At 42.1% G+C, this 26,104-nt stretch overlaps 1 protein-coding gene across 1 annotated transcript in view; it reads right to left on the reverse strand.

The window, feature by feature from the left end:
• The window catches only part of LOC128665078 (BRCA1-A complex subunit RAP80), a 103,660-nt gene that overhangs the window by 465 nt on the left and 77,091 nt on the right, over positions 1 to 26,104 (reverse strand). The gene's annotated exons all lie outside the window — the stretch shown is intronic.

Genomic DNA, 26,104 nt, shown 5'->3' on the forward strand with positions numbered 1-26,104 from the left:
TTTCTTTCCTATTATATGGAGAGTCCACAACGTCATTCATTCAATTACTAGTGGGAACCAATACCCAAGCTAGAGGACACAGAATAAACAGGGAGGGAGAACAAGACAGGCAGATCTAAACAGAAGGCACCACCGCTTGAAGAACCCTTTCTCCCAAATGAGGCCTCAGCCGAGGCAAAAGTATCAAATTTGGAAAAAGTATGCAGAGAGGACCAAGTTGCAGCCTTGCAAATCTGTTCCACAGAAGCTTAATTTTTGAAATCCCAAGAAGAGGAGACAGCCCTAATGAAATGAGCTGTAATTCTCTCAGGAGGCTGCTGTCCATTAGTCTCATAAGCAAAGCGAATCATACTTCTCAACCAGAGGGAAAGAGAAGTAGCCTTCTGACCCTTAAGTTTTCCTGAGAAACAAACAAACAGGGCAGAAGACTGGCGAAAATCCTTAGTTGCCTGTAGATAGAATTTTAGAGTATGCACAACAGACGTTCTTTATGAGAAGGATTGGGACAGAGAGAAGGAAGAACAATTTCCTGATTAATATTTCTATCTGAAACCACTTTAGGAAGAAACCCCAATTTGGAACGAAGAACCGCCTTATCCGCATGATAGATAAGGTAAGGGGAATCACACTGCAAAGCAGAGATTTCCGAAACTCTCAGAGCAGAAGAGATAGCAATAAGAAACAAAACCTTCCAAGATAGCAAATAAATATCTATGGAATGCATTGGCTCAAAACGGAGCCTGCTGCAAAACTTTAAGAACAAGATTAAGGCTCCAAGGAGGAGCAACAGGTTTAAACACAGGCCTGATTCTGACCAGGGCCTGACAGAATCCTATCCGCCAGACACTTGAGTAACAAAATCGATAATGCAGAAATCTGACCTTTCAGAGAACTAACTGACAACCCTTTCTCCAGACCTTCCTGGAGAAAAGACAAAAATTTTAGGAATCCTGACCCTACTCAAAGAGTAGCCCTTAGATTCACACCAATAAAAGGTATTTACGCCATACCTTATGGTAATTTTTTCGAGTAACAAGCTTGCGAGCCTGGATCATGATCTCATTGGCCGACTCAGAAAATCCACGCTTAGCCAGAACTAAACGTTCAAAATCTCCAAGCAGACGGCTTCAGATAAAACAGAATTTATGTTTACCTGATAAATTACTTTCTCCAACGGTGTGTCCGGTCCACGGCGTCATCCTTACTTGTGGGATATTCTCTTCCCCAACAGGAAATGGCAAAGAGCCCAGCAAAGCTGGTCACATGATCCCTCCTAGGCTCCGCCTTCCCCAGTCATTCGACCGACGTAAAGGAGGAATATTTGCATAGGAGAAACCATATGATACCGTGGTGACTGTAGTTAAAGAAAATAAATTATCAGACCTGATTAAAAAACCAGGGCGGGCCGTGGACCGGACACACCGTTGGAGAAAGTAATTTATCAGGTAAACATAAATTCTGTTTTCTCCAACATAGGTGTGTCCGGTCCACGGCGTCATCCTTACTTGTGGGAACCAATACCAAAGCTTTAGGACACGGATGAAGGGAGGGAGCAAATCAGGTCACCTAGATGGAAGGCACCACGGCTTGCAAAACCTTTCTCCCAAAAATAGCCTCAGAAGAAGCAAAAGTATCAAACTTGTAAAATTTAGTAAAAGTGTGCAGTGAAGACCAAGTCGCTGCCTTACATATCTGATCAACAGAAGCCTCGTTCTTGAAGGCCCATGTGGAAGCCACAGCCCTAGTGGAATGAGCTGTGATTCTTTCAGGAGGCTGCCGTCCGGCAGTCTCATAAGCCAATCTGATGATGCTTTTAATCCAAAAAGAGAGAGAGGTAGAAGTTGCTTTTTGACCTCTCCTTTTACCAGAATAAACAACAAACAAGGAAGATGTTTGTCTAAAATCCTTTGTAGCATCTAAATAGAATTTTAGAGCACGAACAACATCCAAATTGTGCAACAAACGTTCCTTCTTTGAAACTGGATTCGGACACAAAGAAGGCACGACTATCTCCTGGTTAATGTTTTTGTTAGAAACAACTTTCGGAAGAAAACCAGGTTTAGTACGTAAAACCACCTTATCTGCATGGAACACCAGATAAGGAGGAGAACACTGCAGAGCAGATAATTCTGAAACTCTTCTAGCAGAAGAAATTGCAACCAAAAACAAAACTTTCCAAGATAATAACTTAATATCAACGGAATGTAAGGGTTCAAACGGAACCCCCTGAAGAACTGAAAGAACTAAATTGAGACTCCAAGGAGGAGTCAAAGGTTTGTAAACAGGCTTGATTCTAACCAGAGCCTGAACAAAGGCTTGAACATCTGGCACAGCTGCCAGCTTTTTGTGAAGTAACACAGACAAGGCAGAAATCTGTCCCTTCAAGGAACTAGCAGATAATCCTTTCTCCAAACCTTCTTGAAGAAAGGATAGAATCTTAGGAATTTTTACCTTGTCCCAAGGGAATCCTTTAGATTCACACCAACAGATATATTTTTTCCATATTTTGTGGTAAATTTTTCTAGTTACAGGCTTTCTGGCCTGAACAAGAGTATCAATGACAGAATCTGAGAACCCTCGCTTTGATAAGATCAAGCGTTCAATCTCCAAGCAGTCAGTTGGAGTGAGACCAGATTCGGATGTTCGAACGGACCTTGAACAAGAAGGTCTCGTCTCAAAGGTAGCTTCCATGGTGGAGCCGATGACATATTCACCAGGTCTGCATACCAAGTCCTGCGTGGCCACGCAGGAGCTATCAAGATCACCGATGCCCTCTCCTGATTGATCCTGGCTACCAGCCTGGGGATGAGAGGAAACGGCGGGAATACATAAGCTAGTTTGAAGGTCCAAGGTGCTACTAGTGCATCTACTAGAGTCGCCTTGGGATCCCTGGATCTGGACCCGTAGCAAGGAACCTTGAAGTTCTGACGAGAGGCCATCAGATCCATGTCTGGAATGCCCCACAATTGAGTAATTTGGGCAAAGATTTCCGGATGGAGTTCCCACTCCCCCGGATGAAATGTCTGACGACTCAGAAAATCCGCTTCCCAATTTTCCACTCCTGGGATGTGGATTGCGGACAAGTGGCAGGAGTGAGTCTCCGCCCATTGAATGATTTTGGTCACTTCTTCCATCGCCAGGGAACTCCTTGTTCCCCCCTGATGGTTGATGTACGCAACAGTCGTCATGTTGTCTGATTGAAACCGTATGAACTTGGCCTTTGCTAGCTGAGGCCAAGCCTTGAGAGCATTGAATATCGCTCTCAGTTCCAGAATATTTATCGGGAGAAGAGATTCTTCCCGAGACCAAAGACCCTGAGCTTTCAGGGGTCCCCAGACCGCGCCCCAGCCCACCAGACTGGCGTCGGTCGTGACAATGACCCACTCTGGTCTGCGGAAGCTCATCCCCTGTGACAGGTTGTCCAGGGACAGCCACCAACGGAGTGAATCTCTGGTCCTCTGATCTACTTGTATCGTCGGAGACAAGTCTGTATAGTCCCCATTCCACTGACTGAGCATGCACAGTTGTAATGGTCTTAGATGAATTCGCGCAAAAGGAACTATGTCCATTGCCGCTACCATCAAACCTATTACTTCCATGCACTGCGCTATGGAAGGAAGAGGAACAGAATGAAGTATTTGACAAGAGTTTAGAAGTTTTGATTTTCTGGCCTCTGTCAGAAAAATCCTCATTTCTAAGGAGTCTATTATTGTTCCCAAGAAGGGAACCCTTGTTGACGGAGATAGAGAACTTTTTTCTACGTTCACTTTCCACCCGTGAGATCTGAGAAAGGCCAGGACAATGTCCGTGTGAGCCTTTGCTTGAGGAAGGGACGACGCTTGAATCAGAATGTCGTCCAAGTAAGGTACTACTGCAATGCCCCTTGGTCTTAGCACCGCTAGAAGGGACCCTAGTACCTTTGTGAAAATCTTTGGAGCAGTGGCTAATCTGAACGGAAGTGCCACAAACTGGTAATGCTTGTCCAGGAATGCAAACCTTAGGAACCGATGATGTTCCTTGTGGATAGGAATATGTAGATACGCATCCTTTAAATCCACCGTGGTCATGAATTGACCTTCCTGGATGGAAGGAAGAATTGTTCGAATGGTTTCCATTTTGAACGATGGAACCTTGAGAAACTTGTTTAGGATCTTGAGATCTAAGATTGGTCTGAATGTTCCCTCTTTTTTGGGAACTACGAACAGATTGGAGTAGAACCCCATCCCTTGTTCTCCTAAAGGAACAGGATGAATCACTCCCATTTTTAACAGGTCTTCTACACAATGTAAGAATGCCTGTCTTTTTATGTGGTCTGAAGACAATTGAGACCTGTGGAACCTCCCCCTTGGGGGAAGCCCCTTGAATTCCAGAAGATAACCTTGGGAGACTATTTCTAGTGCCCAAGGATCCAGAACATCTCTTGCCCAAGCCTGAGCGAAGAGAGAGAGTCTGCCCCCCACCAGATCCGGTCCCGGATCGGGGGCCAACATCTCATGCTGTCTTGGTAGCAGTGGCAGGTTTCTTGGCCTGCTTTCCTTTGTTCCAGCCTTGCATTGGTCTCCAGGCTGGCTTGGCTTGAGAAGTATTACCCTCTTGCTTAGAGGACGTAGCACTTGGGGCTGGTCCGTTTCTGCGAAAGGGACGAAAATTAGGTTTATTTTTGGCCTTGAAAGACCTATCCTGAGGAAGGGCGTGGCCCTTGCCCCCAGTGATATCAGAGATAATCTCTTTCAAGTCAGGGCCAAACAGCGTTTTCCCCTTGAAAGGAATGTTAAGCAATTTGTTCTTGGAAGACGCATCCGCTGACCAAGATTTTAACCAAAGCGCTCTGCGCGCCACAATAGCAAAACCAGAATTTTTCGCCGCTAACCTAGCCAATTGCAAAGTGGCGTCTAGGGTGAAAGAATTAGCCAATTTGAGAGCATGAATTCTGTCCATAATCTCCTCATAAGAAGAAGAATTATTATTGAGCGCCTTTTCTAGCTCATCGAACCAGAAACACGCTGCTGTAGTGACAGGAACAATGCATGAAATTGGTTGTAGAAGGTAACCTTGCTGAACAAACATCTTTTTAAGCAAACCTTCTAATCTTTTATCCATAGGATCTTTGAAAGCACAACTATCTTCTATGGGTATAGTGGTGCGTTTGTTTAGAGTAGAAACCGCCCCCTCGACCTTGGGGACTGTCTGCCATAAGTCCTTTCTGGGGTCGACCATAGGAAACAATTTTTTAAATATGGGGGGAGGGACGAAAGGTATACCGGGCCTTTCCCATTCTTTATTTACAATGTCCGCCACCCGCTTGGGTATAGGAAAAGCTTCGGGGGGCCCCGGGACCTCTAGGAACTTGTCCATTTTACATAGTTTCTCTGGAATGACCAAATTCTCACAATCATCCAGAGTGGATAACACCTCCTTAAGCAGAGTGCGGAGATGTTCCAATTTAAATTTAAATGTAATCACATCAGGTTCAGCTTGTTGAGAAATTTTCCCTGAATCTGAAATTTCTCCCTCAGACAAAACCTCCCTGGCCCCCTCAGACTGGTGTAGGGGCCCTTCAGAACCAATATCATCAGCGTCCTCATGCTCTTCAGTATTTTCTAAAACAGAGCAGTCGCGCTTTCGCTGATAAGTGGGCATTTTGGCTAAAATGTTTTTGATAGAATTATCCATTACAGCCGTTAATTGTTGCATAGTAAGGAGTATTGGCGCGCTAGATGTACTAGGGGCCTCCTGTGTGGGCAAGACTGGTGTAGACGAAGGAGGGGATGATGCAGTACCATGCTTACTCCCCTCACTTGAGGAATCATCTTGGGCATCATTTTCTCTAAATTTTGTGTCACATAAATCACATCTATTTAAATGAGAAGGAACCTTGGCTTCCCCACATTCAGAACACAGTCTATCTGGTAGTTCAGACATGTTAAAACAGGCAAAAACTTGATAACAAAGTACAAAAAACGTTTTAAAATAAACCGTTACTGTCACTTTAAATTTTAAACTGAACACACTTTATTACTGCAATTGCGAAAAAGTATGAAGGAATTGTTCAAAATTCACCAAAATTTCACCACAGTGTCTTAAAGCCTTAAAAGTATTGCACACCAAATTTGGAAGCTTTAACCCTTAAAATAACGGAACCGGAGCCGTTTTTATATTTAACCCCTTTACAGTCCCTGGTATCTGCTTTGCTGAGACCCAACCAAGCCCAAAGGGGAATACGATACCAAATGACGCCTTCAGAAAGTCTTTTCTATGTATCAGAGCTCCTCACACATGCATCTGCATGTCATGCATCTCAAAAACAAGTGCGCAATAGAGGCGCGAAAATGAGACTCTGCCTATGATTAGGGAAAGCCCCTAGAGAATAAGGTGTCCAATACAGTGCCTGCCGGTTATTTTACATAATTCCCAAGATTAAAATAATTCCTCAAGGCTATGGAGTATAAAATATGTTTATATATAAATCGATTTAGCCCAGAAAATGTCTACAGTCTTAAAAAGCCCTTGTGAAGCCCTTTTTTTTCTTTATGTAATAAAAATGGCTTACCGGATCCCATAGGGAAAATGACAGCTTCCAGCATTACATCGTCTTGTTAGAATGTGTCATACCTCAAGCAGCAAAAGTCTGCTCACTGTTCCCCCAACTGAAGTTAATTCCTCTCAACAGTCCTGTGTGGAAACAGCCATCGATTTTAGTAACGGTTGCTAAAATCATTTTCCTCTTACAAACAGAAATCTTCATCTCTTTTCTGTTTCAGAGTAAATAGTACATACCAGCACTATTTTAAAATAACAAACTCTTGATTGAATAATAAAAACTACAGTTAAACACTAAAAAACTCTAAGCCATCTCCGTGGAGATGTTGCCTGTACAACGGCAAAGAGAATGACTGGGGAAGGCGGAGCCTAGGAGGGATCATGTGACCAGCTTTGCTGGGCTCTTTGCCATTTCCTGTTGGGGAAGAGAATATCCCACAAGTAAGGATGACGCCGTGGACCGGACACACCTATGTTGGAGAAATGAGATTTGGATGGAGGAATGGACCCTGAGTAAGAAGGTCCTTCTTCAGAGGCAATCTCCAAGGGGCCGAGATGACATCTTCACTAGGTCTGCATACCAGATCCTGTGAGGCCATGCAAGAGCTATTAGAATTACCGATGCTCTCTCTTGTTTGATATGAGCAATAACTCGTGGAAGGAGTGCAAACGGAGGAAACCGGTATGCTAGACCGAAATCCCAGGGAACCGCCAGAGCCTCTTTCAGAGCAGCCTGACAATCCAATTCCGGCACCCCCATTTAAGGGTTAGCCTGGAGAACACCTCCGGGTGGAGAGCCCACTCCCGGGATGAAATGTCTGTCTGCTCAGGAAATCCGCTTCCCAGTTGTCCACTCCAGGAATGTGGATGGCAGAAAACAATTGTGAGCTTCCGCCCGCTAAATAATCCGTGCCACCTCCTTCATGGCTAAGGAACTCAGAGTTTCTCCCTGGTGGTTGATGTCAGCCACTGAGGTGATGTCAGACTAAAATCTGATAAACCGGGCTAAAGACAATTGAGGCCAAGCCATCAGAGCATTGTAAAATCGCTCTCAACTCCAAGATGTTTATGGGGAGAGCAGAATCCTCCCGAGTCCATAGTGCCTGCGCCTTTAACGAGTTCCAGACTGCTCCCCAGCCTAGCAGGCTGGCATACGTGGTCACAATCACCCAGGAAGGTCTCTGGAATCATGTGCCCTGAGACAGATGGTCCTGAGGAAACCACCACGGGAGAGAGTTTGTCGACTGGTTTAGATCTATCCTCTGAGACAGATCCGAATGATCTCTGTTCCATTGTCTGAGCATGCATAATTGCAGAGCTCTCAAATGGAATCGAGCAAAAGGAATGATGCCCATGGAAGCGATCATCAGACCAATTACCTCAATACATTGAGCCACTGATGGCTGAACAATAGACTGAAGAGAGAGGCAAGAGAAGAGAATTTTGGATTTTCTGACCTCCGTCAGAAAAAAATTCATAGATAGGGAATCTATTGTGGTCCATAAGAAAACCATCCTTGTAGCTGGAACAAGGGAACTCTTTTCCAGATTCACTTTCCAACCGTGGGAACGTAGAAAAGACAATAAGATCTCTGTATGAGAGAGTTTGCTTGTTGAAAAGATGGCGCCTGAACCAATATGTCGTCCAGGTATGGCGCCACTGCAATTCCCCAAGACCTGATCACTGCCAAGAGGGCCCCCAAAACCTTTGAGAAAATTCTTGGAGCTGTGTTAAGTCCAAACGGAAGAGCCACAAAATGAAAGTGTTTGTCTAGAAAGGCGAATCTCAGGAATTTGTGATGATCCCTGTGGATGGGAACATGAAGATACGCGTCCTTCAGGTCTTTGGTTGCAATGAATTGACCCTCTTGGACCAAAGGAAGAATAGAACGAATGGTTTCCATTTTGAAAGACGGTACCCCTGAGAAACTTGTTGAGTCACTACGTCTAAAATGGGTCGAAAAGTACCCTCTTTTTTGGGAACCACAAACAGATTTGAATAGAATCCTAGACCCTGTTCCCTTACTGGAACAATCACTCCCAGGGAGGAAAGGTCCTGAATGCAGTTCAAGAATGCCTCTTTTTTAACCTGGTCTGCAGATAATCTTGTGAGGTGGAATCTGCCCCTGGGAGGGAAAGTTTTGAATTCTATTTTGAAACCCTGAGATACTATGTCCACAGCCCAAGGATCTGGGACATCTCGTCTCCATGCTTGACCAAACAAGGAAAGTCTGCCCCCAACTTGATCCAAACCCGCACCAGGGGCCGACCCTTCATGCTGACAGACTCAGCTGAGGGTTTCTTGGATTGCTTTCCCTTATTCCAAGACTGATTGGGCTTCCAAGAAGACTTGGACTGCTCCTGTTTGGAAGAGGGAGAAGACTTTTGACCTTTGATGTTACGAAAGGAACAAAAATTACTTTGACGTCCTTTGAGTCTGTTCTTCTTGTCTTGCAGTAGAAAAGACCCTTTTTCACCCATAATATCAGAAATTATTTCTGCCAGACAAGGTACGAACAAGCGCCAGGCGCTTGGACATAGTGGTAACATCAGCTGATCAAGATTTTAGCCACAATGCCCTACAGGCTAGGACAGAGAAGCCAGACATTTTGACTCCCAATCTAATAACTTGCATGTTAGCATCAGAAATAAAGGAATTGGCTAGTTTGAGAGCCTTAATCCTATCTTGTATCTCCTCCAACAGAGTCTCTACTAAAATTGATTCAGACAAGGCGTCGCACCAACAAGATGCCACACTTGCTACTGTGGCAATACAAACTGCAGGCTGCCATTAAAGACCTTGATGAACATACATCTTCAAATAAGCTTCCAGCTTTTTGTCCATGGGATCCTTAAAGGAGCAGCTATACTCTATAGGGATCGTAGTTCTCTTAGCCAGAGTGACAGTTTTTCACCACTAGAGGGTGTTAGTTCATGTCTGTCAAAAGAACTGAAATAAGGGGGCAGTTTGCAGCGGCTTAGATACAAGGTAATCACAGAGATAAAACGTTTATTAATATAACTGTGTTGCGTGTGCAAAACTAGGGAATGGGTAATAAAGGGATTATCCTTTTTAAGCAATAAAAATTATGGTGTAGTCTGTCCCTTTAAGTTTACTAGACTTCTTAAGGTTGACAAAGACAGAAGTATCGGAGTCGTCCAAAGTAGCCAATACCTCCTTTAAAAGTACACGAAGGTGTTCAAGCTTAAATCTGAAGTTTACTTCTTCAGTATCAGACGAAGGAATAATACTGTCCGAATCTGAGATTTCACCCTCAGAGGCTACCAACGTATCCTCCTCATCAGACTTATGAGGGAGGGCAACCTACATAGCAGTAGGTGGAACAGAAACCTTACTATCTGAATGACTAATTATACTCTTGCGTTTTCCCAGCATAGGAAAAGCAGATAATGCTGCAGATACCGCAGAAGATACCTGTGCAGCAAAATCTGCAGGCAGAGGAACTGCAGGGCACTGTATGTGACGCCATAAAAGCTTGGGACATTTGAGGAGAAAGCTGTGGCATTGCCTGAACAGCATTATCCTGAGAGACATTCCGCTCAGAGGGCAACAATTTATCTTTAAATTGAAGTGTTCTAGCTAAGCATGCAGCACAGAATTGCATAGGCAAAACTATTTGTGCCTCAAGGCATAACAAGCATTTGTCAAAAGACACAGAGTCTTGGTACATGTCCATAATACTAAATAAAAAATTCCCCAAATTGTAGAAATTTTTTAAATACACTAAGAATTTTTAATACCACAATTTGGCTGCCAGAAGTCTCTAAAACGATCATATAGTAGATCGACACTGAAGAGACTGAAATTCAATGACGCCGCTCCGCGAATATCCGACATCAGAGAGAAGTCACATGACCGGCAGAGGGAGGAAGCCGTCGGAGCTTAATTTACACAAACGCTCAAGCAGTCTGTCAGTTAGCCTGTTCTAGCTAAGCAAGCAAAGAAAACCAACTGCCAAATTTTAAGTTTATACATAAATCCCTGTATATAACATAAGCCACACACATATACTAATAAAGTATTTCAACAAAATTAGCCCAAATAGGAAAACGTCCCAATAAAGGGAAGATTAAACCCTAGTCTCAACATACATAATGTGCCTGCCCACTGCCAAAGAAAATCCTGTATAAAGGATTTTAAAAATGTTCCCATCTACTGCATATGACATTCTTCTGAAGTGCAAGTCTCCAAGACCTAGAAGATAAAAGCACGGCAGGAAGACAGCTCACAAGGCATGAAAGGACACATTCTCCTTACAGAGACCTGTAGAAAAAGAAAGAACAGAGTAATCAACTCTTTCTGTGCCATGGGCAGCAATGTGTAAGGAAACAAAGCAAGGACTACCTCACAACTTTCTAACTGCTTAAAAGCCACCACTACACTACTGAAGAGACTGAGGTGGACTCGGCTAAACCCAAATCCTTGCTTGCAGGGAAAAGTACCCGAAGAAGGAATTAATTTCTTCAGACACCAAACTTCACCTCCTCCATTAACTGGAGATTATGGGAGTGACAATTAACAGCTTCGCAGTGGTGCTCTTTGCCTCCTTCTGCTGGCCAGGAGTGATATTCCCACTAGTAATTAAATGACGTTGTGGCCTCTCCATATCTTAGGAAAGAAATGTGGTAACAAAGGCAGCTATGATTTCACTTAAAACACACTTCAGTTCATACTTCATCAAATCAATATGCAACCACCAGAAACATGAGAAATAAAAAGAATAGTCATAGTGTAATATGTTAAAAAGGGTGCTTTTCATGCTTACTTCCCATCACAATCAGGAGATGCCCAACAGTGTCATCAGTTCAAAATTGGCAGAAACCAGTGGGACTCTGGTACACCCAGGAGAAGTCTGGACAGATGTGGTCTTCATGGAAGACTTGTGGCCAAAAAGCAATACCTCATACAAGGAAACAGGCAGCATGTGCTTTGGACTGAGGAGTCAAAATGTGTAATGTTTTGCTATAGCCAAAGGTAGTTTGTTTGCTGAAAGGCTGGAGAGCCATACAAGAATGAGTGTCTGCAGGCAACAGCATTGTAAAGGTTCCTTGAAAGTTTGGGGCTGCATTTCTGCATATGGAACGGAGGATTATATCAGAATTAAAGGTCTCCTCAATGTTGAGAAGTAGAGACAGATAATACTTATCCAATATGCAATACCATAAGGGAGGCATATGATTGTTCACAAATGTATTCTGCAGTATGACAAAGACCACAAACATACAGCCAAAGTCATTAAGTACTATGTTCAGCGTACTATAGAGACCTGATCTCAACATCTTTGAGTCTGAATATACAGAGATAGAAGCAACCAAGGTTACCTATCCACAGCAGAACTGCTGTGGTAAGTTCTCCAATAGGTCAAGATGTTTGGAACAACCTAACTGCCAAGTTCCTTAAAAAACTGTATGCAAACTTACCTAAAAAAAAATTGATGCTGTTTTGAATGCAAAAGTAGTCACACCAAATAATTTGATTTAGATTTTTCTTCTGTTTATTAACTTTGCATTCAAAAATAAGTCATTATTAATAGAAACTATCTTTAAAGTTTTTCATCCTGAAATATAGATTTGTTTTTAATTATATAGCAAGATGCTGTATATTAATGGCTGCAATGGTTTTTTTTGGTAAATTAATTTGATTAATCCTTTCACAATGCCATGCTCTCCCAGAGGTTTGTCATAAATTTTGGGCATCATTTTATCACATATTATTGATTTTGTAGATGTCAAAATGGTGAATTTGTGCCTGCAGAAATAAGATCCCCCTTCTTCACAGCAAAAATGTTATAGAATAAACATGAGTTGAAAAATGGACCTTAAAAGGACAATCATGAAAGAAAAAATAAAACTTTTGAGTTTCAGATAGGGCATACAATTTTCAGACTTCAGATTTACTTCTATTATGAAATGTTTAATTATCTTGGTATCCTTTGTTGAAGGAGAGTAATCCTCTACTGGGGCCTAGCTGAACACATTGGATGAGACAGTGACAAGCAGCTAGCTCACAGTAGAGCATTGCTTCTGCGTCTACTTATGTATGTTTTTTAACAATGGATACCAAGTAAATGAAGTAAATTAGAGAAGAGAAGTAAATTGGAAAATGTATATATAAACTACAATACCATATGGGTTATAGTCGACAGATTTTCCAAAATGGCTAACTTTGTTCCCCTCTCAGGACTACCTACACCTCAGAGATTGGCTACACTTTTTGTCACTCACATTCTGTTTTCATGGTCTACCATTAAACAGGATAACTAGTCTGAACTCCTACCTTTACATACATAGTAACATAGTAGATTATGTCGAAAAAAAGAGAGAGGTCCATTGAGTGCAACCTTTACAAATCAAATATACTTACAAAAAAGCTCCAGTTGAGCTTTAATTAATCCCATTAAAAAGGTGACCCAATTAATACAAGCAATCATATCCCTGAATTCTTTTTCTAGACAGAAATATATGCAAAACCTTTTTAAATGTATCTAAGGTATTGGCCTTCACTACCACCTCTGGTAATGAGTTCCACAATTGTATTATCTTTAGCTGCGTTTGCTCACAACTCTTTATACCATATTGTCCACCACATGTCTCCGCTGCAAGCTCTACTGTACCAGCAGCTAACAAGAGAATTACTCACATCCTACACCATTGGAAACCAACAATACCAGAAACAAGCCAACAGAAAATGACAATAGCTCCTTCCTATCGACCAGTCTTGTTAGCTACCTGGAATCTAAAACAAGTATCTGCCAAATTGGGTCTTCAAATCATAGGCCCATTTTGCATCCTGAAACAAGTAAATTCAGAGGCTTATCATCTAGTTCTTGCATCCTCCCTTAGTATATACCCTGTGTTTCATGTCTCCCTATTGAAACCAGTAATAAGAAACAGATTTTCCAAAGTATCTAAACTTCTCACTCCTATAGAAATCAATGGTCAGAGTATGAAGTGGACGACATTTTTGGAGAGGCCGAAGACTTCTGTACCTTGTGAATTAGAAGGGATACCCAATCAAGGACTGTTCTTGGGTATGTGCCAAAGACCTACTCCCTTACCTGTAAAATATTTTCATCTCCACCATCCTGACCAACCCTGTTCTCCCCGGAAGGGCCCTTGAGGGGGGCTCTGTCACAGCATGCCTGGATCAAAACTTGAACCTCCAGTCTCTGGCCAGTTCCCTTGTCACTTGAGCCACTGGAAAGCTCTGGGTCTGTGTGTGGATAGTTATAGCATACTGCCTGCTCTGACTGGCTCTCTAGATCCACTTACCTGCCAGCTGCAGGCAGTTACCTAATCAACTGCCTATAAAAGCAGCTTCCAGTTTGTACCTGTGTATTGGATTCTGTTCCTGGGTGTGCTTAATTTTGCTTATTGATTTCTCCTGTTGCCGAGCTTCGCCTGAACTTTGACCCTTCTACTGGATTTTGCTGCCTGGACCTCAGACCCTAGGCCTATCTAGTTTCTGACACTCTGGCCTGATTTTTGACGACTCTTCTGGACCTAATCAATTGATTATAAAAGTAGCTTCCTGCTTCCTGTGTGTGCCTGTGTATTGGATTCTTTTCCTGGGTGTGCTTCATTCTGCTTATTGATTTCTCCTGTTGCCGACCTTTGTTGCTGACTTGCCGGCCCAACTACGTCTTGGCCATTCCTTACTGGTCACGTTCTGGGTACTATCCATTATGATGGGATGCTGTGCATAACTTACACTTCCCAACCCAAGGATCCCTTCTTTAACAGTCAGTTCAGGACCAATCGACTATTTCATATGAATGGTGTTGTCTGTGTGTGTTTTATGTCTTTATAAGACTGGAGAAACAATCCACACAAATCACCCATACAGTAAATACATTAGGTAGATGCTGTCATTGTTAGGGTAATTACATACTGACAAGAGTATGAGAACCCTAACCAGAAGTAGATCTTATGTTACACTGGTTTTTTTGGTGATGAGGACCCCTTAGCAAGCATTGTCCTAGTGTCCATTTAGTGAATGTTACCCCTTCATTCAAATGGTGACCAGTGGGGCAGGTAGGTGGTCACTTTTATCCTATGGTGTCAAGTCAAATATGGGGCATAGGGAACCCCTCTCCTTCTCCGGCAAAATTAAAGTCCAACTACTGCTACAGGTGATCACTTGTTTTATGGTAAGCAACTGCTATTCACAGAGAATAAGATCCCTTATTTGCACCAGTTAAAGAGAGTAAGATCTTGTTAAGTTTCACAGGCACTGAGATAGAGGCTATTGAAGAGCCCCTTCTTCAACACTCATAATGAGAAAGTGCCAGTGAAGCCCAGTCATGACTTCCTGATGAAAGGGGGGTTGCTACTAACACAGATGGAGAAGCAGCCCCCCAGGACAATAACATGTTTTAGGTGTAATGCAAATGACAAGGTTTTACATATCTACACATATTTGATGTTGCAATTGTTGATAACTCTTACTTTGCCCAAACGCAATAGTAAAAGTTAAATATTTAAAATAAAAAAACACAACAACAATACCAAAAACATCCTATATATAACTAAATATAATCTATGCACTTAACCAATCCTCACATTTATTTTAATATTAACGGGTAGATTTACCAAGCAGAGGATGCTGCAATCTACCCCCAATGTTTCCGGTTCGCCAGAAACATAAGTTAAGAAGCAGCGGTCATAAGACCCCTGCTCCTTAACTCGTCTGCCACACCCCTCTGGCTGTTGCCAGGGACGCAGCGGTTGTGCCTCTGGCTGTTGCCAGGGATGCGGCGGTTCCTGTGAGTGTACGGCGATGAAGTCATCGCCACACGTCTCTCCCCTTCTGAAGCCGGTCCGAATCTCCTGTGGCACGAATCCTAAACCTTTGTAAGTCTGTCACTTACTATCTTCACTGCCCAAGTATAGGTGTTGCTTAGTGTGCTCCTGGGTGTTGTATTACTTTATGCTGGAATGTTATACTGTTGCTAAACTCTGCTTAAAGGGACACTGAACCCAAAATTTCTCCTTTGTGATTCAGATAGAGCATGCAATTTTAAGCAACTTTCTAATTTACTCCCAATATCAAATTTTCTTCATTCTCATGGTATCTTTATTTGAAAAGCAAGAATGTAAGTTTAGATGTCGACCCATTTTTGGTGAACAACCTGGGTTGTTCTTGTCGATTGGTGGATACATTCACCCACCAATAAACAAGTACTGCCCAGGGTCTGAACCAAAAATTGTCTGGCTCCTTAGCTTAGAAGCCTTCTTTTTAAAATAAAGATAGCAAGAGAACAAAGAAAAATTGATAATAGGAGTAAATTAGAAAGTTGCTTAAAATTACATGCTCTTTCAGAATAATGAAAGAAAAAGTTTGGGTTCAGTGTCCCTTTAACCCCTGAACTGCTGGATTGTTATACTGTTGCTGAACTCTGCTTGTCTGACCACTCTGCCTGCTTAACCCTCTGAACTGCTGGATTGCTATACTGTTACTGAACTCTGCCTGTCTGGTCCTTCTATTGCTTTACCCCTTATCACCGAACATCACTGCATACACTTCTCCTTCAACAAACCCACCATACACATACAGCAGCACCACCCGCCCAGCGGAAACTGGAACAGCATCACCGAAAGACCAGCTGTACTCCACCCTGAACCAGTTCCCCCCAGCGACCTCCACAGATGCCAACTCCACCGCCCGCATCCTCCACTGCTGCGCACCCTTGCCCCCCTCAAGAAACTGTCCAGCGCCAACCCACCAACAAGGCCAGCTGGTTCACCCTGGCCCTCCAGGACTCCAAACACCATTGCAGGCGACTAGAAAGAACCTGGAGATCTAGCAAGACTCCTTCGGACAAAGCGGCCTACAAAGAAGCCATCACCACCCACCACCATCTCATCAAAACCACCAAGAAAAAAGCAATCCAAGACAGAATAAACTCCAACGCCCACAACAGCAAGGAGCTGTTCACAGTCAAAGAATTCTCCAAACCCAACAGCGACACCGACAACATCCCCGCCCTCCCAGGACCTCTGCGACAACCTCACCAAATACTTCCATCACAAGATCGTCGACATCTACGACAGCCTCGTGCCACAGACCTCACCGACCACCGCCAACCCCCACCCATAAACACTTCCACCTACCCACTACGGAGCATCTGGGGCCCCCTCACCACAGAGGACACCCTATGGATCATGAGATCGATCCACTCCGGAGCACCCTCTGACCCATGCCCGCATCACATCTTCAACAAAGCGAGTGACACCATCGCCCCCGAACTCCGCCGCTCCATAAACTGCTCCATCGAGACTGGCACCTTCCCCGAAGCACACAGAGGTGAACCCCCTGCTGAAGAAATCTACGGCAGACCCCAAGGACCCTAAGAATTTCCGTCCCATCTCACTACTCCACTTTCCAGCCAAAGTCATCAAAAAGGCAATCAACGCTCAACTCGTAGACCACATTGAAGCCAACCACACCTTGGACCCCTCCTAGTCCGGTTTCAGGAGCATCCACAGCACCAAGACCGCCCTCCGCCACCACAGATGATGTCCGCACTCTACATGACGGAGGAGAGATTGCCGCCCTCATCCTCCTGGACCTCTCAGCAGCATTCAACACACCGCACCCTCCGCACCCGCCTACACGATGCCGGCATCCACAACAAAGCCCTGGAATGGATCATCTCCTTCCTCACCGGCAGAACCCAGAAAGTAAGACTCCCGCCCTTCACCTCCAAGCCCACAGAGATCAGCTGCGGTGTATCCCAAGGCTCTTCGCTGAACCCTACCCTCTTCAACATCTACATGGGCCCCCTTGCCGCCATCGTATGGAGACACAACCTTAACATTGTCTCCTACACCGACGACACTCGGCTGATCCTCTCACTCACCAGAGACCCCACCACCGCGAAGAAAAAAAGTCCACAAAGGGGTGACAGCAGTCGCCGCTTGGATGAGACAGCTGCCTCAAGCATAACGCAGACAAGATCGAAGACCTCCTCCTCAGACCCACCAGATCCGCCTGGGATAACTCCTGGTGGCCCACAGCTCTTGGACACCCGCCTACCCCCACCAACCACGCACGAAACCTAGGCGTCATCCTGGAGTCATCGCTCTCCATGGACCGACAAGTCAACGCCGTCTCCTCTTCATGCTTCCACATACTCCACCGGCTGCGAAGGATCTTCAAGTGGATCCCAACCGAGAACAGGAAGACAGTCACCCACACCTTCGACAGCAGCCGACTGGACTATGGCAACGCACTTTACGCCGGCTCCACCACCAATCTCCAAAACAGACTCCAGCGCATCCAGAAGGCCTTGGCCAGACTCATACTCAACCACCCTCGCCAATGCCACATTACTAAACACCTGCTAGACCTGCACTGGCTACCCATCAACAAAATAATCACGTTCAAGTTTCTCACCCACGTGTTCAAGGCCCTCCACAACATCAGTCCTGAATACGTCAACCACTGCGTAACCTTCTACACCCCTGCCAGACAGCTTTGAACGGCCAACCAAGTCCTCGCAGTCATCCCCCGCATCAGGAAGACCACAGCAGGAAGCAGATCCTTCTCTCACCTGGCAGCCAAGACATGGAACACTATCCCACTGCACCTCAGACAAGCTAACTCCCTAACTAAGTTCAGAAAGGACCTCAAGACCTGGCTCTTCGACTGAACTGCAGTAACCCCAAGCACCTTGAGACCCTTACGGGCGAGTAGCCGCGCTTTACAAAAAACCATTAGATAGATAAGTACATTAGATTTCTCTTTGCATAAATGTGCTGTAGATGATCCATTTATATAGCCCATCTGGGGGTGTTTTTGTAAAAATGTATAGCTATGCTTAATTTTAAATAACTTGCTGATTTTCAGACTCCTAACCAAGCCACTAAGTTTTAGATGTATACAGACTTTAGATTGCTTTTTTTTGTATAATAGGTAGCGTTATACTAATATCGGTGCTGATACAGAGTAATTTCACGAGTACTTGTACTCGTGCAAATGCTCCGATACTTAAACCGATACCTCCAGATCTTCATTGCCGCAACCATGTCCTCCAGGAAAGAAGAGTCGTTGCGCAAGGGTTATTTCCAGAAGTGCTCTCCGTTAAATCATTCCCAGAAGTGCCAATCAGAGGGCGGACAGAAGAGAGAGGGCTACGTGACTGGGCTGAAGTACTGGGCAGTTAATAAACAGATTTTGCCAGTTCTGCCAAAAATATCTTTCTGCCCCATGCAGTAGTGTGGAAAGTGAAAGACTGTTCAACTTAGCGTCAAACATCTTTACTGATAGCAGAAACAGACTTATAGTTGAACATGCAGGAGGTGCTTCTGTTCCTTAAAAAGAACTTGCCATTAACTTTTGAAAATGTAATCTAATTGCTATATTGCCTGTTATACTGCTAGTTCTCATCTTGCACAATTATGTTCAAAACATACTGTACTCTGAGGAACATCCTTAGCTTATATAATTGCAGGAAGAGTGTTTATATGAAAAATTAAGTTAAATTCCTATGAACACTCACCCTACAATTAGGAGGCATAGATTTTAATGGAGCTGGACATGTAATGAGAGTATTGTTAAAGCTTACCAGTCAAATTAATTGTAGCCCATAGTGTTTTTCCCCATAATTAAATAGTGCACTGTTATATTTTTTTACTGTATTGCACTTTTGGTTGGTTGTGATTTTACATTTGTTATTTATTGTTATTAATATATTTTATTGTAATATTTTTATTTATAAACATGTGCTGTAAAATTTCTTAAGAGTTTTTACAACTTTGTAACAACAAGCAAATAAACTTATTTAATAATGTCTTCTCAGCTACAAATATTCATAATTATAAATAATACAGTCTGTATTGTGCTTGGGAAACTATCATATGACATAAAAAAAAGTATTGGTAACTGGTATCAGTAAATATTTGGGAAAAAAAGTATTTGTACTTGTACCCGGTATTAAAAAAAAAAAATTTGCTTACCTGATAAATGTTTTTATTTCCGGATATGGTGAGTCCACGGCTTGAGTAATTACTGTTGGGAACTAATACCCTAGCTAGAGGACACAGATAAATAGGGAGGGACAAGACAGGCAGTCCTAAACAGAAGGCACCACCGCTTGAAGAACCTTTCTCCCAAAAGAAGCCTCAGCCGAGGCAAAAGTATCAAATTTGTAAAATTTGGAAAAAGTATGTAGAGAAGACCAAGTTGCAGCCTTGCAAATTTGTTCCACAGAAGCTTCATTTTTGAAAGCCCAAGAAGAGGAAACCGCTCTTGTGGAATGAGCCGTAATTCTCTCAGGAGGCTGCTGTCCAGCAGTGTCATAAGCCAAATGAATTATACTTCGTAACCAAAAAGAAAGTAGTAGCAGTAGCTTTCTGACCTTTATGTTTCCCAGAAAAACAGACAAAGAGGGCAGAGGACTGGTGAAAATCCTTAGTCGCCTGTAAGTAGAATTTAAGAGCATGTACAACATCCAAATTGTGTAACAAACGTTCCTTGGAAGGAGGAGGATTAGGACACAGAGAGGGAACAACAATTTCCTGATTGATATTTCTATTAGAAACAACCTTAGGAAGTTAACCTAACTTAGTACGAAGAACCGCCTTATCGGCATGAAAGATAAGATAAGGTGAATCACACTGCAAGGCCGAGAGTTCTGAGACTCTCCGAGCAGAAGAGGTAGCAACAAGAAACAAAACCTTCCAAGATAACAACTTAATGTCTATGGAATGCAACGGCTCAAACGGAGCCAGCTGTAAAACTTTAAGAACAAGGTTAAGGCTCCAAGGAGGAGCAACAAACTTAAAGATAGGCCTGATTTTGACCAAGGCCTGACAAAAAGATTGCACATCTGACACATTCGCCAAATGTTTATGTAGTAAAACTGATAAAGCAGAAATCTGACCCTTCAGGGTATTGACTGACAATCCCTTTTCCAAGCCTTCCTGACGAAAAGATAAAATTCTAGAAATTCTAATTCTACTCCAAAAGTAGCCCTTGGATTCGCACCAATAAAAATATTTACGCCATATCTTATGGTTAATCTTTCTAGTAACAGGCTTGCGAGCCTGAACCATGATCTCAATGACCGACTCAGAAAAAACCACGCTTAGACAGAATTAAGCATGCAATCTCCAAGCAGTCAGCTTCAGAGAAATGAGATTTGGATGAAGGAAAGGACCCTGAATCAGGAGGTCCTTCCTTAGAGGTAGTCTCCAAGGTGGGAGAGATGACATCTCCACTAGGTCTGCAAACCACATCCTGCGAGGCCACGCAGGGTCTATTAGAATCACCAACGCCCTCTCCTGTTTGATAAGAGCAATGACTCCTGGAAGGAGAGCAAACGGAGGAAACAGGTATGCCACCTGAAAACACAAGAAATCGCCAGAGCATCTATCAGAACGGCCAGCGGATCTCTTGACCTTAAACCGTAACTTGGAAGCTTGGTGTTCCATCAGATCCAACTCCGGCACCCCCCATTTGAGAACTAAGCTTGAAAACACCACCGGATGGCGTTCCCACTCCCCAGGATAAAAAGTCTGTCTGCTCAGAAAATCTGCTTCCCAGTTGTCTACTACCACAGGTTGCCATTGGAGACCTTGATGAACATAAATCTTTTTCAAATAAGCCTCCAGCTTCTTGCCTATCGGATCCTTAAAAGAGTAGCCCTCCTCTTTAGGAATAGTGGTTCTCTTAGCCAGAGTGGAAATGGCCCCTTCAACTTTAGGTACAGTATACCAAGGATCTTTAATGGAGTCCTTGACAGGAAACATTTTCTTAAAAATGGGAGACGGGGAAAAAGACCCCTGGTTTCTCCCATTCCTGTGAGATAATCTCTCTAGCACGGTCCGACACAGGAAAAACCATCAAAGAATTATTAAGTTACTAGATTTTTAAGGAGTGACAAAGACAGGGGTAACGGAGTCATCTAAAGTAGCTAAAACCTCCTTTAACAATACATGAAGGTGTTCAAGCTTAAATCTGAAGGATACCACCTCAGTCTTACAAGGAATTATACTTTCCGAATCCGAGATTTCACCCTCAGAAAGTCCCGATGTATCTTCCTCATCGGACTTATGAGAAAGGGCAACTTTTGAAGCAGAACTGAGGACAGGCACCTTACTTTCTGAATTTCTAGATTTCCTCTTGCGTTTTCCCTGTAATCTGGGAATGGCAGCTAATGCTGTAGATACGGCTGAAGATACCTGGGCAGCAATTTCTGCTTCTAAATAAACTCCACTAGGAGTTATAGAGGAACCGCAGGGCACTGCATGTGATGCCATTGAGGCTTGGGACGTAGCAGGAGAAAGCGGAGGTATTATTTTAACATCATCATCCTAAAAAAGACATTAGGCTCAAAAATGTTACCTTTATTTTTAAAGGTTTTCTTGACACATGAAGAACAAAATTGCATAGGAGCTGCAATTTGTGCATCTAAACATAATAAGCATGAATTCATGAGAGCAGGCTCTTGTTCCATATCAGACATGTTGTAAAACAGTAAATAAACTTGTATAGATAAGTTTCAAAGATTTTAATATTCAATTAAAATCAGCAAAGGAAAACATATACTTTAAATTTTATCCCAAATTAGGATCGATCCCCAGCTAAAATTATGTGAGAAAAGTTACGAAAAACAACATTTAAAGGGACACTGAACGCAAATTTTTTCTTTCGTGATTCAGATAGAGCATGACATTTTAAGCAACTTTCTAATTTACTCCTATTATCAAATTTTCTTTGTTCTCTTGCTATCTTTATTTGAAATGCAAGAATGTAAGTTTAGATGTCGGCCCATTTTTGGTGAACAATCTGGGTTGTCCTTGCCAATTGGTGGATAAATTCATCCACCAATAAAAAAAAGTGCTGTCCATTGTTCTGGGAAAAAAAAGCTTAGATGCCTTCTTTTTCAAATAATGATAGCAAGAGAATGAAGAAAAAATGATAACAGGAGTAAATTAAAAAGTTGCTTTAAAAGGCATGCACTATCTGAATCGCAAAAGAAAAAATTTGGGTTCAGTGTCCCTTTAATATACATCAAATAAACTTCTAAAATACCCCTCAGGCAACCCTACAACCTCAATTACTGAGGTGCCTTACCCCTATCAATTAAGACCGGATCACCCAGAAATGGAGAAAAACAACTTTTCCCTCAGGAACGTTATGAAGTAAAGCTGGGCATGTGACTGCAACTGCCAAGCTCAAATTACTGCTGCGACACAGAGAGGCACTACTTCCTGGTACACTGAGTACCAGAAATAACCGTTTTTTCAAACCTGACAGTTTAAAATGTTGCATTGTTTTATTTTAAAGCAATGGGGAAATGAAGAAGCTGCTGAAATAGAAAATTCAACCTTACTTTCAGTTTAAACTCGTATTGTTTTATCAAGTAAATATGTGTCAGAAAATAAAGCCTAATAAAAACATTTTACCCTTTCTTTTTAAAAGAGTTTAAATGTTAGTCTCACACATGCTACAGTTCCTGCTTCATGCCCCAGTGTAACCCATACAACAAGATTATCCCAATAAAAAAAGCAGTGTCTTAATTTGTTAAGTGCATGGTCTCCCCAACTGGAAGAAAAAGCACTTAGCTGTTTCACTGTCCGGCATGTAGACAGTTACAAGGTATGAGAGGACACAGTTCTTCACATTGACCTTTGAAAAAAAAAAAAGAAAGTACAGAGTAGCCAACTCTGGCTTTCTAAACTAGGGTAGCAATTGTTAGGAAAACGCAGTAAGTACCTCTTTACAAGTTCCTAACTGCTTTAAAGTCACCACTACCCGACTGCAAGGAATGACGTGGAATACGGCTATACCCCAAAACTTGCTTATAGATTAAATCAAAAATTTTCTTCAGACACCTAAATTTCACCTCCTACATGCACCGAAGGCAAAGAGAATGACTGGGGGTTGTGGGTAAGGGAGTGATACTCAACAGTTTAACTGTGGTGGCTCTTTGCCTCCTCCTGCTGGCCAGGAGTGATATTCCCAACAGTAATTACTCAAGCCGTGGACTCACCATATCTTATAAGAAAATGGTATTGGTGCAACCCCAATAATGGGTCTATTCATATGCAGGGGGGAGGGTCTGCTCTCAACCCCTTTTAGTGAGTGTTTCAGCCTAACCTCATCAACAGTGCTTAATTATGAGCTTCTAAAGTAAAAAAATTTAAAAGGTTTTATATTAGATTTTAAATTCAGTATCTGTGCATATTATTCTTTATAGTAGTGTTAAATGCAGTTAAATTAAAATTGGTGTATACTGTTCCTTTAAACCTCTTATGTGAATGGTTGAGGGGTTTAATTCAATAGTTCTATGGTGAGGGGTGATAATGGCCTCATCAAAGTCATCAAAAACCCCTAAATAGTACTATTGCTGTTAGGCAGGGCTTGACAAACCCAGGTGCCAGGAGCCCCTGGCGCCTTAAAATAAGGATTCAATAAGAAAGAAAATTTGATGGCACCACTTATCTGGTATTAGGGTCTGTTACCGTTATACTGGCCTTATAACACAATATTTACAGTGGTTAGAAGGTGCTATGTAGCAAATGCCTAACATTCTCTGGTTTCAGCTTAAGTAACTGAACAAAAAAAAGCAATACTTTATAAGCACTCATACTCAGACCCAAGAAGACATGTTATATGTGCGTGTGCATCATGAATGAATTAAAACGCAAAACTTTATTAGAAAATATTTAAAAAATTGGTTCATGTTAAAACTAAAATGTTGGCAGTTAGTTACTCAGCTTTAACTATATAAGCCCCAGTAGCGAGGGAATACAATGGTAGTATGTATCAAGTTGCACAAATATGGAAAAGGCTGCTACGTAATAATGCCCTTACATATCAAGTAGTCAATTTCCACATGTGTATACTAAGGTACTGTCAGCTATATATGATAATCTCTATTTCCATAGGATAAGAGAAACAAATACAGAATCAGATACCATCAAAATAGGTAACTTCCACTAGTAAGTGGAGATGCTGTAATTGTTAGGGTAATAACATGTTTTAGGTGTAATGCAAATAACAAGGTTGTGTTTAAGTGGTTAAATCTGATTTTAGTTTTACACATCTACTATAAATAAGACATATTTGATGTTGCAATTGTTAATAACTTTGCAACTACTACTATTGCTTTGCATTTTACTTTTGCACAAATAATGCAGTATTCCTAGTGGGTGAAAGGAGGCTAGGAGGCCTTTTTTTAGAAAAGAGAAAGGTCTGCTGGATTTCTGAGCTAAACACTGCTTTATATTTGGGTCCCAAAGACTGGACATCTGTTATTTAAAGATATGCAAACTTACACTTAATTCTGCCTTATATCTGTTACTTTGTATGCAATTAAATAAAAATGTGCAAAAAAAAAAATATATATAAATGTATGCTTACCTGATAAATTTCTTTCATGGTATTGAGAGTCCTCAATACTTTACTCTTGGGAAGTACTCTTTACTCTTCCTGGTTCCCAAACTACAAAAGCTCTATAAAACCCCTCCCACCTTACTAGAAACTAGTCTGACATATAGCCGAGTAAAAAAGGTAGAAAGGTAATAGGAGCAAAAATAGGAGCAGGAAAAATGGTGCAAAAAAAGAAAGAAATTTTTTTTATGGAAGTAAGCATAAGTCATTTTCTTTCATACAGGTGGTGAGAGTACATGATCCATAACTACTGAGAAACAAATACCCAAGCAATTAATAAGTTCAGGAGTAATGAGAGTGGGACAACCATGATATGAAAAATCCTTCTTTAGTTTTGTTTTTTCTTTATTAATACTTAGACTTTTTTTTTATTATTATTATTATTATTATTATTATTTATTATTATTATTATTGAAAAGCTAAACAGCAAAAAGAACCTCCTGAAAAGTACATAACCTGCCCCTACCCGAATATCTGGATCTTGGGTGCAGCTTCATGCTGACTTGGATAAGGAAGTAGGTTCCTTAGATTTTTTAGATCTGTTCCAATTTAAACTAAGCTTCCCTGCTGAATTTGAAGATCCGTGTTTGAGAGGAGGAGGAAGATTTTTGTTTCTTACTCTGACAAAGAACAAAAAGAGTTAGGAGCTTTAAAAATTACCCTTAGATTTATTGTCTTGGGGAAGAAATGTTCCCTTACCTCCAGTCACAGTAGAAATAATAGAATCTAACCCAGAACCAAACAATTTCTTTCCCTGAAAATAGAGAGATAAAATCTGGGATTTGGAAACCATTTCAGCTGAACAGGAATTTAACCACATAGACCTTCTAGAAAGAACTGATAATGACATACTCCTAGAATTAATCTTAATTATGTCAATTACTACACCACAAATGAAAGCAATGGCAGATTTCAGCAGACCCAAAGGGTTTAACAAAATATTCACTTGCAGAATCATAAGAAAACTACCCAAAAACTTGGACTCTCTCCAAACAGAAGAAGCCACAGCCACATAGGCACTTAGGGTTGCCAGGTGTCCGGTATCTGACCGGACAGTCCGTTATTTCTGAGTGCTGTCCGGTATGATGTATTGAAAAAAAACGGACATGCCCAAGTACCATCCACAAAAGACTAACTGCCT

This window comes from Bombina bombina, chromosome 6 (genome assembly GCF_027579735.1).
Source record: "Bombina bombina isolate aBomBom1 chromosome 6, aBomBom1.pri, whole genome shotgun sequence".
In the NCBI taxonomy this organism is placed as follows: domain Eukaryota; kingdom Metazoa; phylum Chordata; class Amphibia; order Anura; family Bombinatoridae; genus Bombina; species Bombina bombina.